The sequence below is a fragment of the Pseudorca crassidens genome, chromosome 4 (genome assembly GCF_039906515.1).
Source record: "Pseudorca crassidens isolate mPseCra1 chromosome 4, mPseCra1.hap1, whole genome shotgun sequence".
NCBI classification, from domain to species: Eukaryota; Metazoa; Chordata; class Mammalia; order Artiodactyla; family Delphinidae; genus Pseudorca; species Pseudorca crassidens.
The window spans coordinates 150,047,150-150,060,874 of NC_090299.1; the positions used below are offsets into that span (position 1 = coordinate 150,047,150).

At 35.1% G+C, this 13,725-nt stretch overlaps 1 protein-coding gene across 4 annotated transcripts in view; it reads left to right on the plus strand.

The window, feature by feature from the left end:
* Positions 1-13,725, plus strand: part of FSTL5 (follistatin like 5) — a 676,350-nt gene that overhangs the window by 114,242 nt on the left and 548,383 nt on the right. The gene's annotated exons all lie outside the window — the stretch shown is intronic.

The following is a 13,725-nucleotide window of genomic DNA, read 5'->3' on the forward strand; positions in this document are numbered from 1 at the left end:
TATGTATAGCTGATTCACTTTGTTATAAAGCAGAAACTAACACACGATCGTAAAGCAATTATACTCCAACAAAGATGTTTAAAAATAAACTAGAAGGAAGAAAATTAAAAAAAAAAAGAGTTGGTGTTCTGTCACATCTATGATTTAGCATATGAACCTTTTCAAAATATGTTTTTTAGAGACTGAACTAGTTAGTTGCTGCTATCTCACTTTATGTTCTCTGAAAAAGCAAGAAAATATGTATTTATATATTAAAAGTTGGTGATAGCTTTTTGTATGGCATAGTCAATCCTAGTCAGACATAGGAAGGCTCTTTACACCATAAAGACCATCTTCAGTTTTGAAATGCACTCACTGAGGTAATAAATTACCCTGAGTAGATTGTAACCCTTCAACCAGGTTTTTCCATCAGTGTGTGCTCCTGCCAGTCATAATGATAGAACTTCACAGATTTTTCCAGGGTTAGGCCTTCTGGTCTCTCCATTCTTATTCTGTGTTTTGGGCATCCTTGCCCACCTATCCCTTCCCCAAGGTGTAGTAGTCCAAGCCCGACAATGGAGCAAAGCACAATTGCCTTGTTTTGTTTTGTTTTAATTTATTTTATTGAAGTATAGTTGATTGACTATGTTGTGTTAATTTCTGCTGTACAGCAAAGTGATTCAATTTTATATACATACATATATATATATATATATATATATATATATATATATATATATACACACATTCTTTTTCATTTTCTTTTCCGTATAGTTTATCACAGGATATTGAGTATATTTGCCTGTGCTACACTTTAGGACCTTGTTGTTTATCTATTTTGTATGTAGTCGTTTCTATCTGCTAATCCCAAATTCCTAACTTATCCCTTTGCCCACCCCTCTCCCCCTTGGCAACCACAGGTCTGTTCTCTGTGAGCCTGTTTCTGTTTTGTAGATAAGTTTATTTGTGTTATATTTTAGATTCCACATATAAGTGATATCATATGGTATTTGTCTTTCTCTATCTGACTTATTTCACTTAGTATGATGATCTCCAGGTCCATCCATGTTGCTGCAAATTGCATTATTCTTTTTATGGCTGAGTAATATTCCATTATATATATATATATCTCACATGTTCTTTATCCATTCATCTGTCGATGGGTATTTAGGTGGTTTTCATGTCTTGGCCCTTGTAATAGTGCTTCTATTAACATAGGAGTACATGTATTGCTTTGAATTACAGCTTTGTCTGGATGTATGCCCAACCATGGGATTGCCGGATAATACGGCAGCTCTATTTTTAGTTTTTTGAGGAACCTCCATACTATTCTTCATCGTGGCTGCACCAGTTTACATTCCCACCAACAGTATAGCAGGATTCCCTTTAATACACACCCTCTCCAGCATTTGTTGTTTGTAGTCTTTTTAATGATTTCCATTCTGACCCGTGTTTGGTGGTATCTCATTGTAGTTTTGATTTGCATTTCTCTAATTATTAGCGATGTTGAGCATTTTTCTTGTGCCTGTTGACAATTGTCCTGTTTGATTCCATTCTTTTGGCACAGGAAAATTTTTTTTAGAGTTTTTTGGAGTTATACACAAATAAATTTTAAAATATAACTGTGGAGAAAGTTACAAAGATTACATGTATTCCTGAAATGATGAAAGGATTGTTACACTTTTGAGGGTGGTTAGATTGATGATAGCAATTTTGCTTACTTAAGTCCAAATATAATCGTCACATTTTCGCACAACTGACTGACACAATTTTTTCCTTGTTTGGTCATCTGTAAGCCTCTATATTACTGAAGAATATGAAAAGACATACTTTTAAAAATATTGCTTGGTATATTTTATTCAAATGAATTATGTAAAACTGCCCTTTGAGGGATTCCCAAACTATGTTCTTTTTCAGCAAACTAAAGTATGTCTTGTTATTTTATATATGAAATTATTACATTTATTTTTCCTCAGAATACTCATATTAACTCAAAGTTTTGTACTTTTGTGTGGCAAAAGGGAATTTCTATTCTAAGAGGTGATGTGTGATGTTCATTTAAATGATATTTGCATTTTAAGCATACTGAGTGCACATCTTCCTTCTTATGGAGGGGCCCAGGGTTTCAGAATAATCTTAAATCATATTTATAATTCTGTTATAGTTGAAATAAGTTTAGTATAGCTTTCTTTTTGATGCTTTATTGCCTTGTAGTACATAAATTATAACATCTGAAATAGTAGAAATTAGTTTTTTTTCCAACTATTGGCTGGGAACATGTTTTCTTTTTATAATGTAATAAAATTTTCAAGATGATGCTTGCCACTTCTTTCATTGTTACTGGCTGACACATGGTTCAGAACCTTGACATAATGTCTGCTAGACTACTGAATTTTAAGTAGATATATGGTTACATCAGGACTTGTTGCCTAGCTCTGCTTAGAGGAACTCTACATTTTTTCTTGAATACTTATGGGAATCATCTTACAATATTATCTTACTGGAACTTATGGTCATTTAAATATTTTAAAATCTATATTAAGAAGAAAAAAATTATCATAGAAGCAATAGCTTACCCATTATTAAATAACAAAAATTCTGAATAGTAAATACATTTCTTGGTCACTAAGAGTTGAAGTGTGAGCTATGGCCTCATTTGATCTTACCAAACAATTCTCAGCTAGTAATTCTCTGACTTCCTGACTAATTGGTAACCTTATTTGCCAGAACCCGTTTATTACATTGTCAAGAATATATACACAGTCTTTCATCTTCTAATTTCTTGCATTCGGTTCCTGTTTCTGCTTGAAACAACAATCTCAACCTCATGATATCAGTGACCTGAAATTACATTAGTTCACAGAGCACTACAATGAGAACCAATCTCTCATTTTTCTGTGTACATAGAGACATACATTGAAATGTTTGGAAACTTGCAATTCTGTCTCTAATTGATTATTTGACACTCACATGCTCTTATTCTAATATTATTTTGGAATGTCATACAAATCCATATTTTACATATTCTAAAATTATATCTATATGGAATTCAACTGACAAGATGAATTTCAGTTCAATAGTTAGTATGGATTCTCAACTAATTTTCATCATTGTTTTGCCTGTTGTTAAATGAGACAAAGACTAACGTCTATTTAGTACACAATTTTGAGGTTTACAATTAAGATGTCCTTCCTTAAAGTTACATTAAAGATTATAGCAGAGAAATAAATACAGTTACACAGGTTTGAAAGAAAGATCAACTATTCAGGAAACCATCTTTCACACTGTTCTCCAGTGACATTACAGCTAAATTAAACAGAGCACATTATGTGTTTAAAACCCATTGAGAATTTTGTAAATATTATTAAGAAATAAGTTCTACTATAAGGATCATAAGAAATCAGTTATCATCTGCCAGTATTTCTCGGTTAAGTATTTTTGTTTGTGACTGGTTTATTTGTGTCTATTTTAGAGCATCTCTCTAGAGTTCTTAGTGATAAAACAGTAACAGTTTTTGAGGAAAATTTAAATAAGCCATGCTTGACAAATAGCTTAAAAATTCTATCAAGTTTTTACTACTACTCCAAAATAGTGTGAAGTTTTACTATAATCAGAAGGCTGAAATCACTGTGGAGAGTTTGCATGTGCTTATGCTGTGGCATGCTTCTCAGTATTGGCTTCACCCTCTTCTGTCAGTAAAAGAATGTCCATTCACCAAAGAGATCCGATTGCTTTTAACGCACAGTTTCCCCCCTCCTCTCTTCTCAAGTGGATATTCTTGGCTCTTCCCATTCAGAAGGGTTAAAAATAAAGTATGTTCCCCTTTCATTACTAGTTATATTTTTGTTAAGACTCTACATTTGGGGGAGACTGAGGACTAAAGTCCATTCCCTGATAATCGTTTACATGTTATATTATTATCTTCTCTGTTTTGTTAAATATCTAATTGATGTCAGACACTGTGCTTTTTACATATATTACCTCGTTTTAATAGTCAAACATGCATTATTAAGATTTAGAATGCAAATATGCCCGCATTTTGAGAAATCATATCCAAAGTAAATAATACAGATCAATATTATCATCCTCGTTCTGTTTTAAAAGGGATCATAGTTTATATACCCAATCACCAACTTATGTTAGGTAAATTCAGCATACTGTTATTAGCAATGTTTTTTACATTTTCATGGATTTGATACATACGAATTTTATTATTTATGCCTTATTTTTCTTTAACATCATGGTCACAAATATTTTCCTGCTAATTTATATAAAATCTGCTCAGTGCTTTGTAACTTTAAGAAAAAAATAGATAGTGGTAAATGCAACATAGTAATATTCTAACGGACACATGTAAGAATTACGCAAGCTTGTTCACTAGGTACTTATGATCTTTTACACATGACTTAACCCCTCCGGAAGTAGTTTCTCTTTTATGGTAAATATTAGTGAAACATACCTTGTGATATCAAAAGTCCTTTACGTGTCTGAAACTCTAAGTCTTATACTTCTATAAGGACATTGGAGAATGCTATTATTACAAGCACTTAGGATGCAAAAGTCTATGACTCAATGGGTTCTAAATGGCAAATATTATGTCATACACATTTGTGTATATGAAAAAAGTAAGCTGCACAATTGCTCTTCCTATGGTACATAACTTCTTACATACATTGAGCAATAACAGAAAACATTATGTCAAGACCATACTTGGTTGAATTAAAAGAGTGTGTTTGGGACAGTAAATGCTGTTAAAGAACTATGAAGCCTGCAGTCTTTATACACACAGATGCACATACAAGCTACCTTCTATTTATTTTTAAACACTCATGGGTTCAGATTCTCCTTTATTTCCTACATCACAAAACTGGTAACTGAGAACACTAAAAGTAATTTGATATATACGGGAATTATATCTCAGTCAGGCTGAAGGGGCATTGCTATGAGATTGGAATGCTAAACTCCTCATTTGGGCTGCCTGAATATTCAGAGCTCCTACATTAGAATAATTTCACAGAGTTCCTGAGGTCAGCTCACTTCTTCAAGCTCAGGTAGCTAGTCAGGAACAGTGAGTGGATAGAAATTGACCTTCAAATTCTTATTCATAAAGGCCATTGGATATATTACATTAACAAATGAAAATATCATATAAAACTGAAAGACAGTCATTCATGTATATGAGCCCTTTATGAGACTGTTTTGTCTAATTGTTGCATTTCTTTATGTTTAGGAAACAAAATATCGCCAGCACAATTAGTAATACCTGAAATGGAGACTCTTACCATTAACTGAAATACAGTCACTATATTTTTTTAAAATAGATCTTTATTAATAATTGCTTCACAATACTGTGTTAATTTCTGTTGCACAACAAAGCGAATCAGCCATATGCATACACACGTCCCCATATCCCCTCCCTCTTGAGCCTCCCTCCCACCGTCCCCATCCCACCCCTCTAGGTCATCGCAAAGCAACAAGCCCATACCCTGTGCTATGCTGCTGCTTCCCACCAGCCAACTGTTTGAAATTCCGTAGTGTATGTATGTCGATGCTACTCTCATTTCACCCCAGCTTCGCCCTCCCACCCTATGTCCTGAAGTCCATTCTCTATGTCTACCTCTTTATTCCTGCCCTGCAACTAGGTTCATCAGTACAATTTTTTTTTTTTTTTAGATTCCATATATATATGTTAGCATACGGTATTTGTTTTTCTCTTTCTGACTTACTTCATTCTGTATGACAGACTCTAGGTCCATCCACCTCACTACAAATTCAATTTCGTTTCTTTTTATGTCTGGATAATATTCCATTGTATATATGCGCCACATCTTCTTTATCCATTCATCTGTTGATGGACACTTAGGTTGCTTCCATGTCCTGGCTATTGTAAATAGAGCTGCAATGAACATTGTGGTACATGACTCTTTTTGAATTATGGTTTTCTCAGGGTATATGCCCAGTAGTGGGATTGCTGGGTCATATGGTAGTTCTATTTTTAGTTTTTGAAGGAACCTCCATACTGTTTTCCACACCGGTTTTATCAATTTACATTCCCACCAACAGTGCAAAAGGGTTCCCTTTTCACCACACCCTTTCCAGCATTTATTGTTTCCAGATTTTTTGATAAGTGGCCATTCTGACCAGCGTGAGGTGATACCTCATTGTAGTTTTGATTTGCATTTCTCTAATGATTAGTGATGTTGAGCATATTTTCATGTGCCTCTTGGCCATCTGTATGTTTTCCTTGGTGAAATGTCTATTTAGGTCTTCCGCCCATTTTTTAACTGGAAAGGAAACCATAAACAAGAAAAAAAAGACAACCCTCAAAATGGGAGAAAATATTTTCAAATGAAACAACAGACAAAGGATTAATCTCCCAAATATACAAATAGCTCATGGAGCTCAATATCAGAGTCACTATTTTTTTTTTTTTTTTTTTGCGGTATGCGGGCCTCTTGCTGTTGTGGCCTCTCCCGTTGAGGAGCACAGGCTCCGGATGCGCAGGCTCAGTGGCCATGGCTCACAGGCCCAGCCGCTCCGCGGCATGTGGGATCTTTCCGGACCGGGGCACGAACCCGTGTCCCCTGCATCAGCAGGCGGACTCTCAACCACTGCGCCACCAGGGAAGAGGGAAGCCCCTAGAGTCACTATATTTTTAATGGATTACAATGTCATACATTATGAATGTTAGGTTCTTTGGTATTCAGTTTAGAAAGCTATTGCTGAGAGAAATAATCATTTGTAGGATTTATGAAAACTGTGGGGTTCTTTCTATCATAGTTAATAGTTATAATCCTTAGAAAGTCCAAGCACTAAAAGACAAGAAAACTCACCTCTAGAATATGTCAACTGAATGATCCATAGGTTTGTTTATTTTTTTGTTTTTGGGAAAGAGCAATGCTGGATAAACACCAGACAAGTGTACTTATGGCAGACTTGTGATAATAATCTTAAAAAATAAATGTTGTAAAAGAGTGCGAAGGAACGATCTTTGTTTTGTATACATTTTATGCCATAGCAATTGCATTATAGCAGAACAATTCTTTTTGCACTCTGTTTACTTAAAATGGACTTTTGAAATTAAATGGGGGCAAAATGTATTCTCGTAAGTAATTATTGATTACCTTACAGCAAAGTATCAGTGTCCCATATGCACAACTTAATAGTGTATGATTGACTAGTAACTCTTTAACTGCTTATATGAGAACCTCAAATATTTCAATCCATTTCATTTTATACTTAACAATATAAATTGATTGTTCAGTGATAAATCAATTAAAACTGTAATTTTCAATTATTATAAACACATTGGCAGTTTTCTCTGATTTCATTAGCTGAAAATTGTTCTATTTCTGATCTTTCACTATTAAACAAAGTGATCATATCTCTTTATGTGAGTGATGTGAGTTTTTGTTTTAAAGTGAATGAGGTATGGAAACAAAAATGATAACACATAGATGCAAATTCTGGAAGCCATTGTATACATAAGGTAATAATTGTTACTTTCACAAACTTTCAAACATATAACAAGTTAAGTTCTAATGTATAACTCCATAAAATAAAAATTAATTAATGGAAATATATTCACTGCAAATAATCTAAATAATGCCCCCAAATGATTACCTACATAACTTTTTAGTAGTAAAGATTTCAGTCAGTGATAACTTTTTTCTGTGAATTAAGGTAATATTCATCCTCCATTCTTAAAAAGATTCATTTAAACAGCTTGGTCCAATTTTAGATGATCTTGATGCATGTCTTCCTGCCCCAGCAGCAGGAAGACAGACATCCACCTCTACCTAATGATGCTATTCTCATCAACCAGAAGAGGTTTCAAAAGCATCTGATTGGGGCTTCCCTGGTGGCGCAGTGGTTGAGAGTCTGCCTGCCAATGCAGGGGACACGGGTTCGTGCCCCGGTCTGGGAAGATCCCACGTGCCGCGGAGCGGCTGGGCCAGTGAGCCAGGGCCAGTGAGCCATGGCCACTGAGCCTGCGCGTCCGGAGCCTGTGCTCCGCAGCGGGAGAGGCCACAACAGTGAGAGGCCCGCGTACCGCTAAAAAAAAAAAAAAAAAAAAAAAATTATTTATTTGTGTTTGTTGTGCCGGGTCTTAGTTGCGGCACGCGGGGTCCTTGTGGCGGCATGCAGGATCTTTGCGGCGGCATTAGGGATGAGAAAGCTAATTTAACCCACTGACTTATAAGTTAGCTACTGTTTCATTTAGAAAGTGCTGCTATGTCAGAAATTTTGTGGCAACGTTAGCCTGTCCAAATAATTCAGAAAAGAAGATATCAGTTCAACTGTATTCTATAATAAAACCTAGTTCAACCAACATTTATTAATTTCAATATTAGAAGCAAAGTTAGATGCCAGAGAAATTAAGGACAAAGTTGTGAGTCAGGTGATACTGGCTGTGAGTTTGGGAGATGGGACCTAGGACTGGTAAATACAGTTGCCAAAAAAGCGTTGTAGATTCTTTAAGAGAGAAAGGCCAGAATGCTGTGCAAGCATGGGGGTAAGGCGAGGGGTAGGAAGGGGGTCTGGGAATGGACTTTTGGAAAGGTTCACCTTTTCTTTTTATAGGGAGACAAGGTCTTGTCTAGAAGAACAGGGAGGAATCAGAGAGGTGAAGAATAAGGGAGATTATTTCAGTTCATGTGGCATTAGTGAAATACACATTTACATATTAATGTGAGGTTGATGAGAAGCAAAGGAGAAATCAGTACAGAGTGGAATGGATTCATAGAGGAATTTAAAACTAGGAAAGTATCAGTAGCAAATTGGATAGCAGGAATAATGCTAGTGTGATGAGATTGTTCAGGCTAGACAGAAGGCTGATATTGATTAATAGGTATAGCATTGAGAAATATTGGGAACAAGCTCAGCAGTTTTCCAGTTTGATAAGCTGCAAGTTCTTCTGAAATTATTATTCCATTTTTTTCCTTTCAACAAACAGAACAAAAACCTGAGAACTGCACGATGATCATAAAATCAATTTTGCTTGGTGGTTTAACACTCAGGCTTCAGAACCAGAGTAACTTTCAGTCCTGAGTCTACCGCTAAATATCTGTGTGACAATGGAAAATGACCTGAACTTGGTGGACTAATGTCCCCACGTGTAAAAAGTGGGTAATGATGGTTCCTTCTTGACAGGTTTGTTTTTGATGATTAAACAAGTTATTAAATACAGAGAACTTATCAAAAACAGTCTGAGATTTTACCCTCTTCACAAACCAACATGGGAGCCTCCCAGTTTTCTGGATTATGGCAGAAGACAGGAGGCTCCTGTGTCAGAGGCAGAGTTTCTTCCTCACAGCCATAGCAGTTGCCAGTGTACCAGTACCTGTGCTGATCCCCCAGGGAGATGGGAAGAGGCCCTCAGGATGCATGCATGTGCAGCGGTTTTTATTATAGGAGAGGACCACTCCCTCTGACTGCCCCGCTTAGGAAAACCATATTTTATAATGGACAGGAAGCACACCTGACATTTGACTGTTACACTTGACAGGGAAACATACTTACCCCTGGCTCCAGAGGGAGGTGCTCTTTCTATTTTCTAAAGGTGTTCACTATAGAAAATTCCTGAGAAGAAAAGTCTGGAATAAAATATAGTCAGTATCTCTTCTCTCAAGACACACAGAAATGCAAGAGACCGTAGGGAATTGTCTCTCAGAGCATTTAGAGTAGTAGCAGCACAAAATACCTACTCAATAAACCTTCATAAATGCCATCACCACCACGAACATCATCATTCAGACAGTAGTTTTTTTTGTTTTTGTTTTTCTTGATTATCCTCTTGAGTGCAAGTCAATGTAGATAGATGCATGGAGAAATACATACATCATATTGTTTCTGTCCACAATGTTAATGTGTGGTTATTTTAAAAGTCAAACAAATTCAGAAACTTAAAAAGAATAATTACAGTAATTCACAGTTTCTGTGTATTTAATAAGTGCCAGGCCCTATGTCTCTATGTAATGTGCTTCAGTTGCTTTATCTTGATTTATATGTGTGTGTATATATATATATATGTATATATAAAGTATATATGTATATATATGAATATATATACATATATATGAATATATATGTATATATACACATATATTTGAATATATATAGTTATACATATATAACTATATATATATATAGATCAGTGTTGGAATGTTACTGTGCAGGTAACTATATATTGTTATGAATATATATAGTTCTATATATAAATATGAATAGTTAACATTACTTCTTTACTGCCAAGTCTTCTGCTAAGTGCTTTCCATGTATTATCTTATATAACCCTCAGAAGAATATTATATACTAACAAGAGAGTAAATTTTATTGGCAATGTATCTATCTATAAATGACCATTAACATTTTGGTATATGTGGATTCAGAAATTTCTTACATAGGCATCTATTTCTGCAAAATAACTTTCAGTATTCTCCTTTTGGAAGTGTTTGTGTATATCCTTTTTTCTCAAAAGTTGCAAAGGATTTGCAGTAGATACTGTAAATTGGTTCACTCAACAACCATTTCAAACACCAGTTAGCTTGCTTCTTATAGATTTTTTTACAGCATCTAGTAAATGAAAAGATACATTTCCTGGATTCTCTTGCAGTTAGCCTTCTGGATGTGTTTTAGGTTTCTCCGGTCAGATTCATGCAAGCATGACCTTTTATGAAATTCTTGTTGGAGAAATAAGCACAGTTTTGGGGAAAGACATTTTCCTTTCACATGTAATGGCAAAGACATTGTAGTTCTGAACCCAGCAACTAGGGTGATAGCTTCCTTATGTGGTTAGTCCTGACTATAGTAAAGGCAGTAACCCTTTGATATTCCAGTTCTGTGGTGAGTTCTAGAAGTTATTTCTAACAGCTTAGTATACATCCCTTCTCTTCAGTCCTGTGAACAATTTTCTACATTCTTTCACAAATATCTCTAACCTAAATTAAATTAGTGCAGATTCTATTGTCTGTAACAAAGAGCCTTGATCAATGCCAAGTCTGTCGACTTAAAAAAAAAATACACAACTTAAATTTGAGAGTATGTTTTTTTCGTCAGACATTCTGCGGACTAAAGCCTGGGACACAACATCTCAGTAGCTCTGAGGGACTGCTCGGAAGAGGTCAGGGAGGAGCCAGGGTATACAGGAGTTTTTGCAACAAAGACAAGGTGGTAGGAACATCAAAAGACTTCTATTAATTAAAGAAAACCAGACATCTCAAGTTACGGAATTTAGTGCTTTTCTAGGTATGGGAAAATGGGAGAATCTGGGCTCACAGGAAATCATTCCTTTGAGATGCACCTCAGCTCTCTGGGGTCAGTATCCTGTGTTTTCTCATCCTGAGTCTCCTCAGGAAACACCATGGTGGGGGTGGTGGCCTCAGTGGCTGACTGATGGATGGTGGGCACCCTGTTTGTATCCTGAGTTCCCTCAGGGCTCACTGTCAGGGCAGCTGTAATGAGATGGCTTAATAGCTGCAACAACCTTTGTTTACTGATATGGCAGGCAACAATTTTTCATTGACAAGTCTACTCTAGGACTACAACTAGGGTATCTGGTATGGAAAAAGTAAATAGCCAAGGGTTTATCAGAGATCTATTTACCAGATCTTCAAGAAAGACTCCAGGAGCAAACCTATCTGCAAAGCTGATGCAGGCAATGACAGCCAGGAGGCACAAGTTGTTAAAATCAAATTGCAGAGCAAACACGTACCTTGTTCAGGCAAATGTAAAACCAGCTGGTCCTATCTAGCTGGCAAGCATAACAGTAGAACATTCTTAAGCCAGATATAATGATGGCTCATACAGTCACTTATTCAAACTTTTGTGTTGAGTATCAACTCTGTACCAATCACAGACCTGGCCATGGAGATACTGTAGTGGACAAAACAGGACAAATATCTTGTCTTCCTGGATTTTAGACTGCAGCTCCTAGTAAATCTGCCCCTGCCACAGGAAGGATAATTGCTATTTTCTAAAAAACAAAAAAACAAACAAATAAACAAAAAAACCTTCTAAAATCCCATGAAAAGCACAGGCATACAATGAAAGGATAAACTCCATCCCTGAGAGTTTACACTACCGATACCTCGAAATATCCCCCCCACCAAACCTTCAAACCTTACAGTAGAAATAGTTTCTGATTCTGCAAAATATATGTCTCTTAATCTTGCCTTCAAATCTCTTCCTAGTGGTTCTGAATCATGGGAATTAAATGGTAATTTTCAGGATGTAATTCCCATGAATCCATAAAAGGAAAGGACTCTACATCACTTCTTCGTCCTGTTTGGTCTTCATCAATTTATTTTCTCAGGGTAATGAAGCAGCAGTGCTTTGATAATATGACTTAGAACACACAGGCTTATAGTTCACCTCTAGAAGTATCACCACGTTTCTTGGTTTTCTATGTGGTAATCCTTCTGCTCTATTATGCAAATATCTTTCCTATCAAAGGCATTGATTGAATATTATTATCCCATTATAATTTTTAATAAAAAAGTGTTTAAAGTTTCTCCTTAAAAAATCTTAGTATAAAGGACATTATATAAATTATATATATATATAGTGTTATACAAAATGTTAATATATACATTTATTAATATATAATACATAATATATTATAAATTATATGATCTATATGGTAGATCATATAATAAAATTTATGTAAATAATAAAATTAATACAGTCACAACTTTAGGTTATTATAGATGTGATTTATTTTCTGCATTTGTTTTGTGTTTGTTGTAAAGACTTAAAAGGAGAACTAATATATATCAGTCTCTTACCATGTACCACATATCTATTCATATATTTATTTCTTTAGCTTATTATAACTATCAAAAACCCCTGAGAAGTAGACAGAACTTTCATATGTAAGGAAGATGAATCTTGAATATTAAATAGCTCATGCAAAATTATACAGCTAATAAATGCTTGAAACTTAATTTAAAATAAACTTACTGCTTTTACTTGGATTGCCATTCTGAAAAGTATCCTCAAACATCCTACTGCATGTGTAATACAGTGAAATCTTTCTATTTTGTGTAAGTCTAAGTGTGAGAATGTGTTCATTGTTTGAAGCTGCCTAGTAACCAATAAAAATTACATTGCGTCCATTGTAAGATAGAAAAGTCCTATCCCTTCAAAACTTGAATAGTTTAATTATTGAAATGTCAGAATCCGTGTGAAAAATTAATGCTTCCTAACCAATACAAATGTGAACAGGTTAAATGGGAGAAAAACTTTAAATTTTGCCTTAAAATAAAAAAAAAATCATCTGTGATTTAAACAAGTGAAAGATTAATTTGATTTACTTAAATTTCAATTATAAAATAAACAAATAAAATTAAAACATTAAATTACCTCTTATGAGGAGTCTGATAAGGCAATAATCATTTGGTTCAATCAGCAAAGAGCACATGATATATGTGCTGAAAAAACATAAATTTATTTGAAATCCTTTTTTGTTTATTCTTTGTTGTTGTTGTTGTTTTAATTGAGTGTGAAGTGACTTAATCCTCTTATGCCTGGTTAGGCAGAATCAAATCATAGTGCAGTGAGATCAAGGGTCAAATGCATGGGTGGGATCCTGGCTTGGGCATTCACTGGCCATGAGACTGCAGACAAGCCCCTCATTAGCCTGAGCCTTGACTTTCTCTGCCCTAAATGACAGACAACTAATAGCATCCACCTGCTTGTTCTGTTGTGAGCGTTAACTGTGGTTGCAAATAGAAGTGTTTGGAATAG